This window comes from Typopeltis vanoorti, chromosome 5 (genome assembly GCF_054136105.1).
Source record: "Typopeltis vanoorti isolate ZY-2024b chromosome 5, IOZ_Tvanoo_1.0, whole genome shotgun sequence".
NCBI classification, from domain to species: Eukaryota; Metazoa; Arthropoda; class Arachnida; order Uropygi; family Thelyphonidae; genus Typopeltis; species Typopeltis vanoorti.
Genome location: NC_143553.1, coordinates 86,439,656 through 86,454,889, shown reverse-complemented (window position 1 = coordinate 86,454,889; position 15,234 = coordinate 86,439,656). Strand labels below are relative to the sequence as shown.

General features: G+C 36.1%; 1 protein-coding gene across 1 annotated transcript in view; it reads right to left on the bottom strand.

Moving 5' to 3' along the window:
• Positions 1 to 15,234, bottom strand: part of LOC150106614 (beta-hexosaminidase subunit alpha-like) — a 261,896-nt gene that overhangs the window by 93,335 nt on the left and 153,327 nt on the right. The window lies entirely within an intron of this gene.

The following is a 15,234-nucleotide window of genomic DNA, read 5'->3' as shown; positions in this document are numbered from 1 at the left end:
ATATATTCAAGGTCAACAGCTCAGGAACTTATAGACAACCTCTATTCAATATTTCTACTTGGACCCATAGACACTCTGCAGCCAACTGTATAGCTAGAACTACAAATTGTATCGAAGGATGGCACTATGGACTTCAGTCTCTCTTTCAGTGTTCCCATCCAACTGTTTGGAAATTTTTGGATAGCATTGTTAAAGAATTATCTTTACAACATACAAATTATTTGCAGCATTTAACTGGTCAACGAAACCCAGGACGTCGTAGGTACATTTCATTAAAACAATGTTTTTCAAATATTGTACAAAATTATGACTCTAATAGATGATTGGAATTTTTACGTTGTATAGGTTATATGACTTAGTGTTTGTTTTTTATTATTTTTTAAAATAAAAGTAATTTTTGCAATATTAAGAAAGTTTATGTGTTTAATTTGACAACAAAATACCAATAATATTTTAATCGAATTAAAGTCAACAGGTAGGTCTTATAAAGTATTACAAAATTAGCGGAACTCTTATATGAAAATAAATATAAAATTCATCATAAAAATTTTAAAACTCTAAAGTAAGAATTATATGTAATTTCATCCTTGTGAAATTTCTTCCCTGTGTAATTTTGGCTGTGTAATTTTGTCCTGACACATGCTAATGCATTCCTGGATATTGACAATGTCAAGTTCTTTCATAATATCCTCATTTTTAATATGATGTTGCCATTGATGAAATTTGTTCATGCCCCTGATCTTTCTCAGGACTCTCATATCTGTGGTCTCTAGTGTTTGATCCCATGTTGTTCTTCTGACCCAGCTCTCAGATCCATAAGTTAAAATTGGTTTGAACACTGTCTTGTATGCAGATAATTGAGTGTTTTGGCTAATTTCTCTCTTATTCCATATACATTTATTCATGTGACTTCCTACCATACCAGCTTTGTTGATTCTGTTGTCTATTTCCATATTTAATTTACTATCTTCACTAAAAATAGGCAAAAACATTGAAAGTATCAACTGCATTGTGAATGGAGAACCTATAGAGCAAGTAAAACATTCTCCATTCACAATGTAGTTGATACTTTCAATGTTTTGCCTATTTTCATTGTCTTTGTCTTTTTAATGCTAATCTTCATACCATATCTATTACAACATTTATTCAATTTAGCCAGAGAATCTTGCAGACTTATAGTGGATTTATTTAGAAATATAACATCATTCACATAAAGCAAAGAGCTGACATTAATATCTCCAATTTTGATATCAGGTTTAATACCACTTTTCTTCATAATAATCAATATAGATAATGAATAACAGAAGGGATAATGCACATCCTTGTCTGACACCAGATTTAACATTAAACCACCTTCCTATACTTCCTTCAATTCTAACTGCTGACTTACAACTCAGATAAAGACTAAGTATTGCTCGATATATTGCCCCATATAACTGTAGCATTTTGAATAGCATTTTGAATAGCATGGAGGAGGTTGACACCATATAACTGTAGCATTTTGAATAGCTTCTCTCTTGGCACCTTGCCATATGCTTTTTTCAGCTCTACAAAACTTAAATACAGATCTTTGTTATATTCCCATGATTTTTCAACTATCTATCATAAAGTTGGTGATTTTTGTCTGTTTTTATTGTGTTTTTCCTTAGAAAATTAGTGTTTTGTAGTATACTAGGGTAGAGTTTAGTATTTTATAGTGTATTTAGTATTTTATCATATATTTTTATTAAGATATTTTAATATTTAGTATACGTTTAAAATGGCGCCAAAAAAGGACGAGAACGGTAATGCTAAAAAAAGCACCACAGGTGAGAACAAGAAGGTTAGCCCTGCCAACAAGGTTATTGTGTACATGGAGGAGGTTAACGAAAATGAATTAACCGCCAAAATAGTGAAGTTGAAGCTGATCATCAGAGAGACAACGCAGGAATTGCAAAAAGTTGAGAGACGTTTAAATGAGCACAGGGAGAAAAAGAAAAATGAACAGGAAAATAAGAAACAACAAAGCAAGGAAACAGGTAAGTCAAAAAATAACGAAAATCAGGTAAGTGACGTTGTTAGTAAAAAGAAAGAAATTATTTGGTATGGTGACTCTATAATAAAACATACTATAGATGAGAGAGTTATAACATTGAGTTTTCCTGGAGCAAAAGTTAAAAAATAACTCAAGTAATTCAAAAACAGAAAAGAAAAGTAAATGAAATGGTAGTTGTAGTAGGTATGAACAATTTAACTGATGATAAGTTTAGTATGAGAGAGGACATGAAAGGGTTGCTGGAAGAGGCGAGAGTGAAGAGTGAGAAAGTGAAAATCATTAGTATTTTACCTCGCTATGACAAAAATGAATCAAAAAGAAGGGCTACGATGGCAAACGACTCAATGTGTAGGCTATGTAGAAGGAATGGGCGCGAGTTTCTGGATGTGTGGAGTGAGTTTGAGGGAAGATTGGATTTGTATAAGAGGGATGGACTACACCTGAATTCGTTTGGTATCAGGAGTCTGGAAAAACTATTAACTGGTATGAGACCTAACACACAGAGTCAGGGAAACTAAATTATAAAGGGAGGAATGATGTGAATGTGAGTGTAAGAGCAAAAATGGTATATAACTGTGCTAATGATGGGAATGGGATTTGTCATGGTAATGTTGACAAGGTGAGAACCATTTTGGGTTTGTGTTCGTCCGGTTCGGACCAATCATATGTGTGCAAAGATGTCTATATGTGTAAAGCATTAGAGAATAATAGAGATCTGCAAGTTGTTCAATTGGGTCAGGCAGACTGCAAACAAGGGTATACAAAAGAACATGAAGGTAAATTATTATGTCTGTACACGAATGCTAGGAGTATCGAAACAAAGGGATAGAGTTTGTTGCCATAGTCAATATGTTGCGACCTCAGATTGTAGGAATTAGTGAGACCTGGCTATCAGAATCAGACCTATTAACTATGGGTTTACTAAGGGAAGGTCATGTTTTAGCAACTTGCTCACATTCTATGACAATGTTTTCATTGAATTAGACAAGGGGAATGGATACACCATGATACTTTTGGATTTTGCTAAGGCTTTTGACAGAATACAACATGACAGACTGCTGCATAAATTGGAGAAAATGGGTTTGGGTTATACAACATTAGCATGGATAAGAGGATGGCTGACTGACAGATATCAAAAAGTGGTATATGGGGGATCTGAGTCTGCAAGGTTTAAGGTAACAAGTGGTGTACCACAATGATCAGTGCTTGGTCCACTGTTATTCAATCTGAATATTAATGATATTGGAAAGGATTTGACAAGCGACATACAATTATTTGCTGATGATGCAAAGATAGGCAGGGTAATCATGAATGCTGCTGATATGCAGTCCTTGCAAAATGATTTGAATAAGCTGGAATTGTGGGCATGGGAAAATGGGTGTCAATTCAATGTCAGTAAATGTAAAGTCATTCATTTCAGCATGATTACCTATCCAATGTCGTATTATATTGGTGGGATTAGGCTAGAAGAAACTGATGAGGCTAGGGATCTTGGAATGTTAATAGATCTTGGAATGTTAATTGGAATGTTAATAGGAAGTTGAAGTTCAGGGGCCATGTGGCAAAGATTGCAAATACAACTCAAAAGGTAATTGCAATGCTCAAACTAACGTTCACATGTAAAGATAAGGATGTTATTTTGCCTCTTTACAAGGACTTGATAAGACCTCACATGGACTACTGTGTGCAGGTCTGGTCTCCTGGTTTCCGATATGATTCTGATATACTGGAGAGAGTACAAAGACGAGTGTTAAAAATGACATCAAGATTGTGGAATACTGATTATGCAGACAGGTTGAGAACTTGTAGATTGCAGACACTAGCAAATAAGAGAAAGAGGAGTGATATGATTGACACTTACAAACTGCTGAAAGGGATTTCAATTGATGAGATTTTTCAATTTATGGAGGGTGGGGAAAGGACGAGAGGGGTATCCTTGGAAGCTGAGAATGAAGGCTGCCAAGAAGGGTGTAAGGACCTGATTTTTCTCTCAGAGGGTGGTGCATGATTGGAATGGATTGCCATTGGATGTTTTGAGTGCAAGCAGTGTGAATGAATTCAAGAATAAGTATGATACCTGGTGCGTGTAGGATGTGGCCTCCCTCGATGAGTCTCTGACTCCCTGGAGGTCTCTCTTAATAATAATAATAATAAAGTGAAAATCTGATCCTGACAGCCTCTATTTGGCCTGAATCCAGCTTGTTCTTCACCAAGCTTCTCTTCCACAATCCTTCTCAACCGTTTCTCAAGTATACTTGTATATATCTTACCAGGAACACTCAGTAATGAAAAAGCACTCAGTGTTTTTGCCACTGTGCTGTCATCACTGCTTGTTTCATTTAGCAATTTCTCAAAGTAATTACCCAATACTTCAAGGATATCTTTTTCTCCTGTTTGCATATCACCTTTATCATCTCTAATTCCTTTTACAGCACTCTTTCCTCCATTTCTGAGCTTCTTCAACAATCTTCAGAATATCTTGCCACCTTGTTGATATTTATTTTCTAATAATTCTTACCAAAGCCCTCCCTTGACTTTTGTTTAGCTAGTTTTACACAGTGTTTAGCTTTCTTACATTTGTCTCTGTATTCTCTAAGAGCACAACCTGACTTATTTGCCAGGAACTTTTGATATGCTTTCTTCTTTTCCTTCACTGCCTCTTTAACTTCCTGTGTTCACAATGAAGTTCTGATTTTTCTATCCTTGCAGACAACCACACCACATGCCTCTCTGGCTGAATCAATCAGTGTTTTCTTCAGGGCTTGCCACTCAATATCCAAGCTTTGGTTCCTGTTCTCAAATTCTTTCATTTTTTCTTGAATAATATTTTTGCATTTTAGTCTGAAGTTCAGATCTCAGAGATGCTGAACTTTTATTCACTTTAAAACTTTCTTACATGTTATTCTTTTCAATATGAAATTCAATTTTATCCTGCTCAAGACTGAATGGTGATCACTTCCAATTTCAAATCTTGTGTACACTCTGGTGTCCTGTACCAGGGAGAAAACATCACTATTAACAATAACAGTCAATGAGACTTCTCTTATTCTTTGCCTCTTCTCTCGATGTGAATTTGTGCATATTTTTATGTTGGAACCTTGTGTTAGTAATAACCAGTCCATGTCCTGAGCAGAAATCCAACAGGTATTTGCCATTATTATTAGCTTTGCTCTTTTCTACGAATTTTTCTGTATGTCTCACAATCATTTCCTACTGTGCTATTCAGATCCCCAACAAGAATCAACTTTTCCTTTTTCATTGTGTCAGTTGCTTTCTCTAAAGCCTCAAAAAATTCCTCCACTTCTACCTTAGTAGAACCTTCTGTGGGACCATAGGCACAAATAAGTCTTATTGTCCAGTTCCCCATTCTCATATTTGCTCACATCACTCTACTTAAGACTGCTATTCAAGAAGATTAATCTCATATTTAGTGTTGAATACTATGGCTACTGTCCTTCCACATAAGGAAGAGCTGTCATTGGCAGGCTGCCAAGAAATGGAGCTAGACTGAATTGGACAATCCCTAGATCGTCAAATTCAGTCTAGTAAAAAAGATATATATGGTGTTCTAATTGGCTCTACTGGTACTCCCACTCTTTCAGCAAAAGTTCTAAAAGGACAAGTGTTAATGTAGTGTTCAGAACTTTTGCATTTCTGATTGAGACACTAATTAGTGATATGTCTGATCTCTATGCAGTTAAAACGTTTAGATTTGGGGCAATTACCACCCAAGTGATCATATGAACCACAATGCAGGCACTGCCTTTGTAATCTGGGATAGTTTACTATAACTCAGGTTATACCGATCTTGACAAAATTTGGTATGGTTTCTTCATAGTCATTGTGAAGATGACATCATCAGAAAACTAGTTCGGATCTTTGCCCGATAAACCCTTTCATATGTTACTGATTTTACCCCATTTCGAGAATGTCTGTATAAGAATTTCATTACTGTTCTCTGTATATTCCATTGGAAATCTTTCGATTTTTACTGTTTTTACCTGGCTTCCGAACATTACAAGAATAACTGTGCTGCCTTCGAAAGTAAAACCCTGTAATTGTTTGTCCCTTGTTTCCACATCTTTAACTACAATTAAATATTTTCCTCTGCTGTACGGGGTGAAAGAATACATCTTATTAGCACCAACTATCTCTTTTAAATCTTAGTCACCCATCTCACTTCTGCACAGAGTTTGAACCCTTGGAGGAATTGGTACCATTATCTCAGATGGAGAGAAAGACTAGAACCTCTTTGTTCAATTGTAAGAGAGAGAGAGAGAGAGAGAGAAAAAAAAAATTTTTTCAGTCATAAGACTGAGAATTAAATAATCCTGTGATGTAGAAATAATTCTACACCACCAGCAACTCTGTTTGAGCTACTATAAAATGGTGGCTGTGATACTCCAAAAGAAATCCTGTAATGCAGATATTGACTGCACTACCAGCAATCTTAATGTTTACTTTAAAAAAAAAAAAAAAGCGAAATGACCACTAGCACACCAGTAAAATAAAATCAAAGTGAAAAACGAACAGAAGAAAACCAAAGTACTTATCTTGCCAAAAACTGAGATGTCATCAGTGGGAGCCAGATCCAGAAGTGATATCAAGGTTGAAGTAATGCAGAAGTCATATTTCCATGTAGCCAAAAGGTGTCATCTTATTATTAAAATACTCTGGATAAGAGATAGATGTTGGAAGTTTTTCCACTTGGTTATACTATAAATTAAAGATGGCAAGAAATAATATTCTTGATTTAATCTTTTATCCAAGTGTAAGCAAACAAAGTTTGCACCTGAACTATTTTCAGGACTGGGCAACTTTTATATAGAGGCTAATGACTTCACATCACTTGCCTTAGTATCCCATAATAATAAGTTGGTTATCATCCTGCAAACACTGAATAGTGAACATTACAGGGACCCATTAGCTGACCATCTCCATCCATATCTGTAGGTGGTCTACCCTAACCACTGTGCCACCTTTCAAAAGGACAACACACTTTGTCATTGGACTCATACAACTACTGAGTGGGTGGAGGAACATGACAATGAATTTGCCACATTGCCTTGGCCCTCAAACTTCCCTGACTGTAGCCCAATTGAACATGTGCAGGATATGCTAGAATGGGGTGTGAAAACTGCTGATCCTCCTCCAGGAATGAGTGTAAACTGATGAAGTTGCTGCAGCAGACATGGGTCGAATTATGCATGGAGCATGTTCGGCATCTTGTGGAATCTGTTGTTAGGCATCATTGCATAGAGAGGCATTATTAGGTGGGTGTTCCTAATGCAAAGCTAACTCAGTGTATTCCAGCTGATTTCCACATTTCATGTTTTTGAATTTTGAAATATGCCTTTCTGGCTGAATCAATCAATGTTTTCTTCAGAGCCTGCCACTGAGTCTCCAAGGTTTAATTCTTATTTTCAAAATTTATTTTTACTTGAATAATATTTCTATATATGAGTCTACAGTTCATCTCTGAAAGCAGCTCCATTTTTTAAAACTTTCTTACATGCATTCATTTGCGATATAATATACATGACCTAATCAGAACTTTAAACAATGGAACAAGAATCTCCTATCCTCCAGCTTCTCCAAAACCTCAACCACAACATCTGACACACAGATAGGCCATTAATTTGATGCTTGAGTTCTGTCATCTCCCTTATGAAGTGGTACAATCTTGCCTTCCTTCCACTCCTTTGGAACTCGACCCAGTGCAAGACTAATATTAAACAAATATGTCAAGATAGATGTCAACTCCCTGGCACATTCCTTTAAAATATGTTAAGATATATTATCAGGTCCCACAGCCATATTAATATCACAATTGTTCAATTTCCCATATATCTCTTGCTCACTTACAGTCAGTCTCTCCTCATCATCAACAACTGCTCTCAAACTCTCCATGATGTCACATCCACAAGAATGAAATCCCTTTATGAACTGCTCATTAAGTATCTCCAGTATCTTCTGCAGCAGTTGTTCTTATACCATTTTCACCAATCAATGTCATCCTTCTATAATAATTTTTTTTTTTTTTTTGCTGGCTACATATTGAAAGAACTTCCCAGGATTCTTTTTGACTTCATTAGCAAACTGTTGCTCATACTTCACTTTTGCTACCCTCCTTGCATGTTCCTTGTAATCAGGGCCGGCGTTACCATTTAGGCAAACTAGGCAACCGCCTAGAATGCAAGCCATGAAGGGGTGCTTCTACACTAGATTTAAAGGAAATGGTAGAAAATTTTGCAAAATTGAAGACAATAAAAATTAAAATTTGATTTTCATATATTATACATATTGTATATTACTTTGTATATTATTAATAAAGCATGCCAAAATAATTTTTATTTTTTATATTTAAAATTTCATCTTAAAAAATATCCAACTTGTGAAATAAGGGGTGGACTTGGAAACTTTTCCTAGGGCGCAAAATAACCTGGCACCGACAGTGCTTGTAATCCTCATGGAACTGATTATTACCACTTCTCTTATGCTGCATCCATAATGTTTGTTCCTAATGGAAGCAATGTCTAAATGTATTGCAAGGATCAGAAGGTTAATCTCTTCATTCATCCATTTTCACACCTACCTTATTTAACCTTCTGACCCTTGCAATACATTTAGACATTGCTTCCATTAGACAGTTCTTGAATATCCCCCAAGCTGCACTGATCTCCTTTCCAGCTAACTCCTCATTCCATGCTACACATGCAAGTGGTCTCCTGAGCTCCTCAAAATCACCAGCCTTGTAGTTCCACACACACTTTTTTCACAGAAGTCCTCACACTATGGCAACCACCAAGATAATCACTTCATGGTCACTCTCACCAACTGGAGGTTGATTTGACATCTCATTTATAATTATATCCTCTCATCAACAGCACTCCCCTTTCCTTATTTATCCTTTCTTTCTTCACGAAACACATCATACTCTTCCAGCTCTATTCCTGTCAGGATGTTATCCTCAACCAACCATGTCACCCAATTATATATTTCGTTTAATCCTTTATCGAAGTATAAGCAAAGTTTGAAATGTCCCAGTCCTGAAGTATTTTCAGGACTGGGACAATTCGTGGTAAAGGTGGGATAAGTTCAGATCATTGCAAAGCACATCTCCTTGTGGACATGTATAATACTATGCATTAAAGGAAGGGCCACTACCCAGACCGGTTTCGACCTTTATTGAGGTCTCATTAGTGGGAGCCAGATCCAGAGGTGGTGATACTAAGATGGAAGTAATGCAGAAGTCATATCACCATATACCAGTTGCCAAAAGGTGTCAACACCTTGTTATTAAAATTCTCTGGATTAGGGATAGTTGATGGAAGTTGATGGTAGTGGCCCTTCCTTTAATGCATAGTATACATATCTGCAAGGAGATGTGCTTTGCATTATGGGAGATACTACGGCAAGTGATCGGAACATCCCACCTTTACCACAAGTTGTCCCAGTACTGAAAATACTTCAGGTGCAAACTTTGCTTACACTTGGATAAAGGATTAAACCAAATATATAATTGGTTGCATAGCCAAATGAAAAAACTTCCATCAACAACCATGTCTCACTTATTTCAATAATTCTTGGGTGAACAGACTTGATTAATGCAACCATTTCATTTGCCTTGTTTCTTACACTTCTAGCATTTGTATACAAACATAGCAGCTCATTCCTAGATTTATAACTAGTTCCACTGATACCACTTATTTGATGTGACTTCTCCATGTTTAACTTCATGATGTGACTTCTCCATGTTTAACTCCATGTTCATTTTAGAACCTTCTTCAAATCCAACTGTTTCCCCTTGATCTCAGGTCATCCTCTTCCCTTTTTTTGTCTACAGATAGATAGCCAAACCAATTTGCCTATACATTTTCTTCTCACTTCCCCCAAAAAATAATTATCAAGCCTATAGCAACATCCAACTAAATATTTCATCCAGTCCACCTCACATCATACTGCTTCAAAACCACAGTCACTATTTGCTCTTTGGATGGACATAACACCTCTACAATTAACAGCATTCTACCCCCCTCCCCCCCTGCTCTCTAGTCTTCACAAAAAAACTACATATCCCTCCTCTCAGAATGTCATCCTCATCCAACCACATCTCATATATTCTGACAATTTTTCCGTAATAATTCTGACATTATACTTCTGATAGGATATACAGGATATACTTCTGACATTCGTATATGTGCATACTAGCTTATTTCTGGTTCTATAACAAGTCCCATTGACCTCGCTTCTTAAATACAATATCTCTCTACACCCCCTCCAACCATTCGCTTTTATCATCACTGATCTTACATCTCTCTCTCTAGCCTAACTGTTGCTCCAACAGCCTAGACCATCTCAATTCTTACACACACACACACACACACACTCCTGTTACCATCATCCACAATTCACAGTGTCTTCCTGTTCATCATTCTCTTCACTCATGCCACTCACCTCTCCATTTGTAAACTTTCCTGTCCTACTCTCATGTTCTTCCACATCACCTCTTGTTTCGTCAGGTCTTCCATTCACTTCAGTCATTACTCTCTTACTCTCTTGCAACAATTGCTCTGGCTGACTTACACCAAATCTATTTAAATGTAGCCCCATCTCTTTTATATAGCTCCATCCATCCCTCAAATTCATCCCACAATTCTGCTGACATATCATTCATAATCTTCACTTATCATCTCCACTCATCATTACTTTACCTGGGAAACATGCTGACAACCTTTAAGTCTCCTTAACCTGACATCCAACCTATTACCAACCAAATCATTTGTGCCTATCACCACTACTAACTCTATTGCTTGCTTACAACTCATATCCAATGCTTCAATCACCCTGCTCATTCTATCACCAGGAAAACAAAGCTTAGATACCTTTTCACTCACCATGTCTCTAATTATTAGTATGCTTATTTACAAATGCCAGGAGTATCAAGATTTAAGGAAGATGAAATTGTTGAATTTGAATTTATTTGCCTAAAAATAGTTGGAATATGAGAAGTGGTTGGATGTTATCCTGACAATAACAGAAATGGAAGGAAATGATGCTTTCTGTGAAAATAAGAAGGACACAATGCAGGATTATACTGTTGCAGAAATTAATTACACCCACACAAGGGAGAAACAATGGCAGTTTTTTTTTGTATGTTTGTTTTTTGTTTTGAGGCAGGATGTGTGAAGTTGAGGTTGACAGATTACAATATTTAGTTAGTTGTTGCTACAGACTGGGGAATGTAGAAGGTGGATATAAAGACATTATAGGCAAATTAGTTTAGTGAGCAAGAGAACAGTAATCATTTGAGTGATTTTAATTATGGTAATATAGACTGGAATGAAGAAATGGCATTTAGGAATAAGGAAAATTAATTTCTTAAGCTCTTGACTGATAACTATCTTAGGCAAAATGTCATGGAGAGTGAACTAAGTTTGGGAGGCTTAGATCTGATCATATCATCAGATGGTGTGATTGAAAATGGTGCATCTAATCTTCCTCAAGTTGGTGAGAATTCCAATCAGGTGATCATGCAGCCAGTCATATAGAACTTCTGTGGGAAAAGGATATATGGGAAACTACAAGGCTGGTGATTATGAAAAACTAGGAAAACAACTAGTAGCTACAGCATGAAAGAAGGAATTGGGCAGAAAGGAGACAAAGAATGCATGGGCACTGATCAAGAGATATTTAACAGTAGCAATATATCCAAAGTAAAAATGCTGAATAAGGTATGAGTAATATGGATGAAAGAAGATTCATCCATTTTACTCATACCTGAACAATTTATCAGGGTATCTGATACTGAAATGTGATATCACAATGAGATTGAGTGTAGAGGGTATGGTGGAGGAGAAACTGATAATGAGTGATCAGGAGATATGAGGAGTTAAGAAAACGTGATGAAGTGGGTCTTAATAACATTGAACTGTGTGTCTTAAAGGAATGCTCCATGAGTTAACAGTATGGGCTCCAAAGGAGTGGAAAGTAAAATTGTTCAGCTTCACAAATGGGTGATAATGTTAAATTGTGAATGAAACTATGTTGTGTAATTTATTTTTTTCATTCACATTTAACATTGCTTATTATATACTAATCATGATTTGTATAAAAATTATTGATTATTCCTTAATTAAGGATTACTATTTAAATATTTATTCTAAACTTAACCTACTATTAATTTATCACACAATAATATGTGTAGAATTTATGATAACTAAAATATATATATGAAGTAACGAAAAGTGTTATTATAATTAATCGTATACGTAATGAAAAAGCTGATTAAGTAGCTCAAATATTCTGTTTATTCTTATTTGTAAAAATTTAACGTTATGTAATCACTTATGTAGTAGTAGAGCGTTGTATTAGCGAAATGTTTGCGTTCATTTGTTGTCATGGAGACGCATGAAATAAACAAGCACGAGTCGAAGAGTGCGTGACCTTGGAACTGAAAGGGGAGAAAGCAATAAGAATTTTAATGAGAGAGAAGGGGAGAGAGTTTTGCGGAGCCTGAAGGAAGGTAGTATACAAGCAAAGAAGTGAAAGAAAATTATAAATTCTTTAGGGCAGAAATTCATGAGAATAGTGTTTAGAAGTGAGCCAAAACGTAGTGAATCATATACTTAGCTGCAAGTGAAATCAGCTGTTGTTGTAGAGGAAAATTAATGTCGTAATCGGATAAATAAAGAACTGGACATTCAATGGGAAATTCTGATTAGTTCCAGTTAGTCTAGGATTACGTCTTAATTCTATGTTGCCCTGAGAAGAATTATAATGAATTTAACTAGTTGGAGAAAAGTAAACAAGGAAAGATATCAGTACCTAATTGCTGTTGTTTAGAGTAGTGAAGCGCGATTAACAGTAGTTCTGTTAAAGTGTTGGAGAATTTTATTTAACGTGTTCCGCTAGCGTAAATAAGTTAATTCATAAGTGTGCTCACAATAAATTGATGTATTGAAGATTGTATCTGGTAAGAGTAGTCATACATGTTTGTATATTCTAACATTAACTATAACGTATCTTCGAAGTTCAAAGTCCGAAATAAGATTGCTTGGAATATTGTCTACCTTGATTAGTGCCTGCTGTGAATTTAAACATTAAGTACAGCTGATAGATATGTGGAGACTGATCAAATGAGAAGTTTTGTTTTATTAACTTGAGTTAAGAAAGCTTGTGATTTTGAAGCTGTGAATTGTATGTGAAAGTTTAGAACATTGAATTGGAATGAGTGACTTAGCAAGATGTATTAAGTTATTTGTATTGTTTCATTTAAAAGCAGAATTCTTGTATTTGTTATATATCATATATTAAATGTTTTATTTTGTTAATCTAAATATTGTGTTTGCCTGATTTCCTTTTTATTGCACCATTCATAAAAAATTCGAATCTTGCGGGTGCCCCAAGTAGAATAGTAAATAATTCGGCCTAAATGAGGAGACTGCTAACTTAATTAAGAATTGATCCTACTATTTTATATAGACTAATCTAAAAATAGGGTGGCGCAGTATAATTATAAATTTCCCTACTTTTGGATCGGTGATCAATTTGCAATTAGTTGTTTTATTAATAAGAGTGACTTGAAACAAGATGGCGGATTAGAACACAACATGAAAATAGAACGTCACGACAATAACAGTGGTAGAAAGGCAAACAACTTAGGACTGGGAAATTACTTCAGTATGACCCACAAACCCATCATTTTATAATTTTTTGACATGGCAGATATTTAGGTCTATTTGCACGTCAGTCCACCGGTGGGCTGATGTGCAAATGGGCCTAATCACCCAGGATAGGCTGGGACAGGCTCAGCAGTAGCCTATCAAGCCGGTTTGCTCCAGGGTGATAAGACTAAGGCTACCAGTTATTCTGCTATTATCAACCTAATTCTGAATCTGTGATGGTCAGCATGAATTTATTAAAGGGAGATCATGTTTCAGCATTCTGCTTCTGTACTTCAACCAGGTAACTTATTCATTGGACAAGGGAGATACAGAAGTATACTTGGATTTCTCAAAAGGCCTTTCATAGATCACCATGCAACCGTTAGTAACTAAACTGGAATGGAGGGTTGGATAACAGATTAGTGAGTTGGATAGGTGACTAGATGTCAGATTGGCATCAGCAGGTTGTGTATGGGAGAGTAATAGTATCCTGAAAGAGGAAGGTCACTAGTGGTGTGTCACAGGAGTCTAATTTAGAATTACTGTTTAACTTCAATACTTATGATATTGGGACAGGCTTAACTGCAGATATACAGTTGTTTGCAGACAATGCTGAGTTGAGATCAAATCCTCCTGCTGCTTTACAAGAGGATCTGAATAGACTGTGAGTGCAGCTACTAGTTGAATGTTGTAAAGTGTACAGTCTTGAAATTTGGTAAGCATGAAGGGGATGCTCATCTCTTCCACTTATATAATGCCTTGAGTAGGCCCTTCTGTGCATAGATCTGGTTACCTGATTTTTCAAGGAGATGAGGACATCTTAGAGAGGGTCCAGAGAAGATTCACTAAGGTGGTATTGAGTGTCTGGAGTGCTGGATATGGACAGGTTGAGGGAATGAAATTTGCAAAGCCTCATAAATAGAAGAAGGGGAGCGATATGGTTGAGACACATAAGTTGGTGAGGGGTGTTACCAGATGAATGTGGAGGAGATAATTCATGAAGGAAGAGAGGAGTAGGGCACAAAGCCTAGAAGCTGTATAAGGAGGGAGTGAGGAGCAGTTTCTTTGCATGAGGATTGGTTGGTGAGTGGAATGCACTGCTTGAAAGTGTGGCAAATGCAGAAACTATGCATGGGCTTAAGTCATAGTTCAACGATAATTTTGTGTGAAAGTGTGAGCCTCTTGTGATGAGTTTTTGACTCCATGGCCATGGGGGTTTTGGTGTTAATAACAACAATAATAATAACAATTGTGGTCCAACTGTTAGATAGCACACTTCCATTGATTTCCGTATTTCACTTAAATGTCTACCTTATTTTAAATATTCTTATAAAAAATTTGAATATCAGCCATCTGTGCCATGATACTTAACTTTTGAGAGTGATAGCATTACGATATTATACGTAGTCTGCTCCATTTTTGCTACAAATTATCCATACTGCTCTACTTAAAATAGATAATCCAGAATGCAGTTTCTAGAGTATATATTTCCTGATTGTGAAAGTTTGCTTTTTAAATATTTAGATTTTAAGT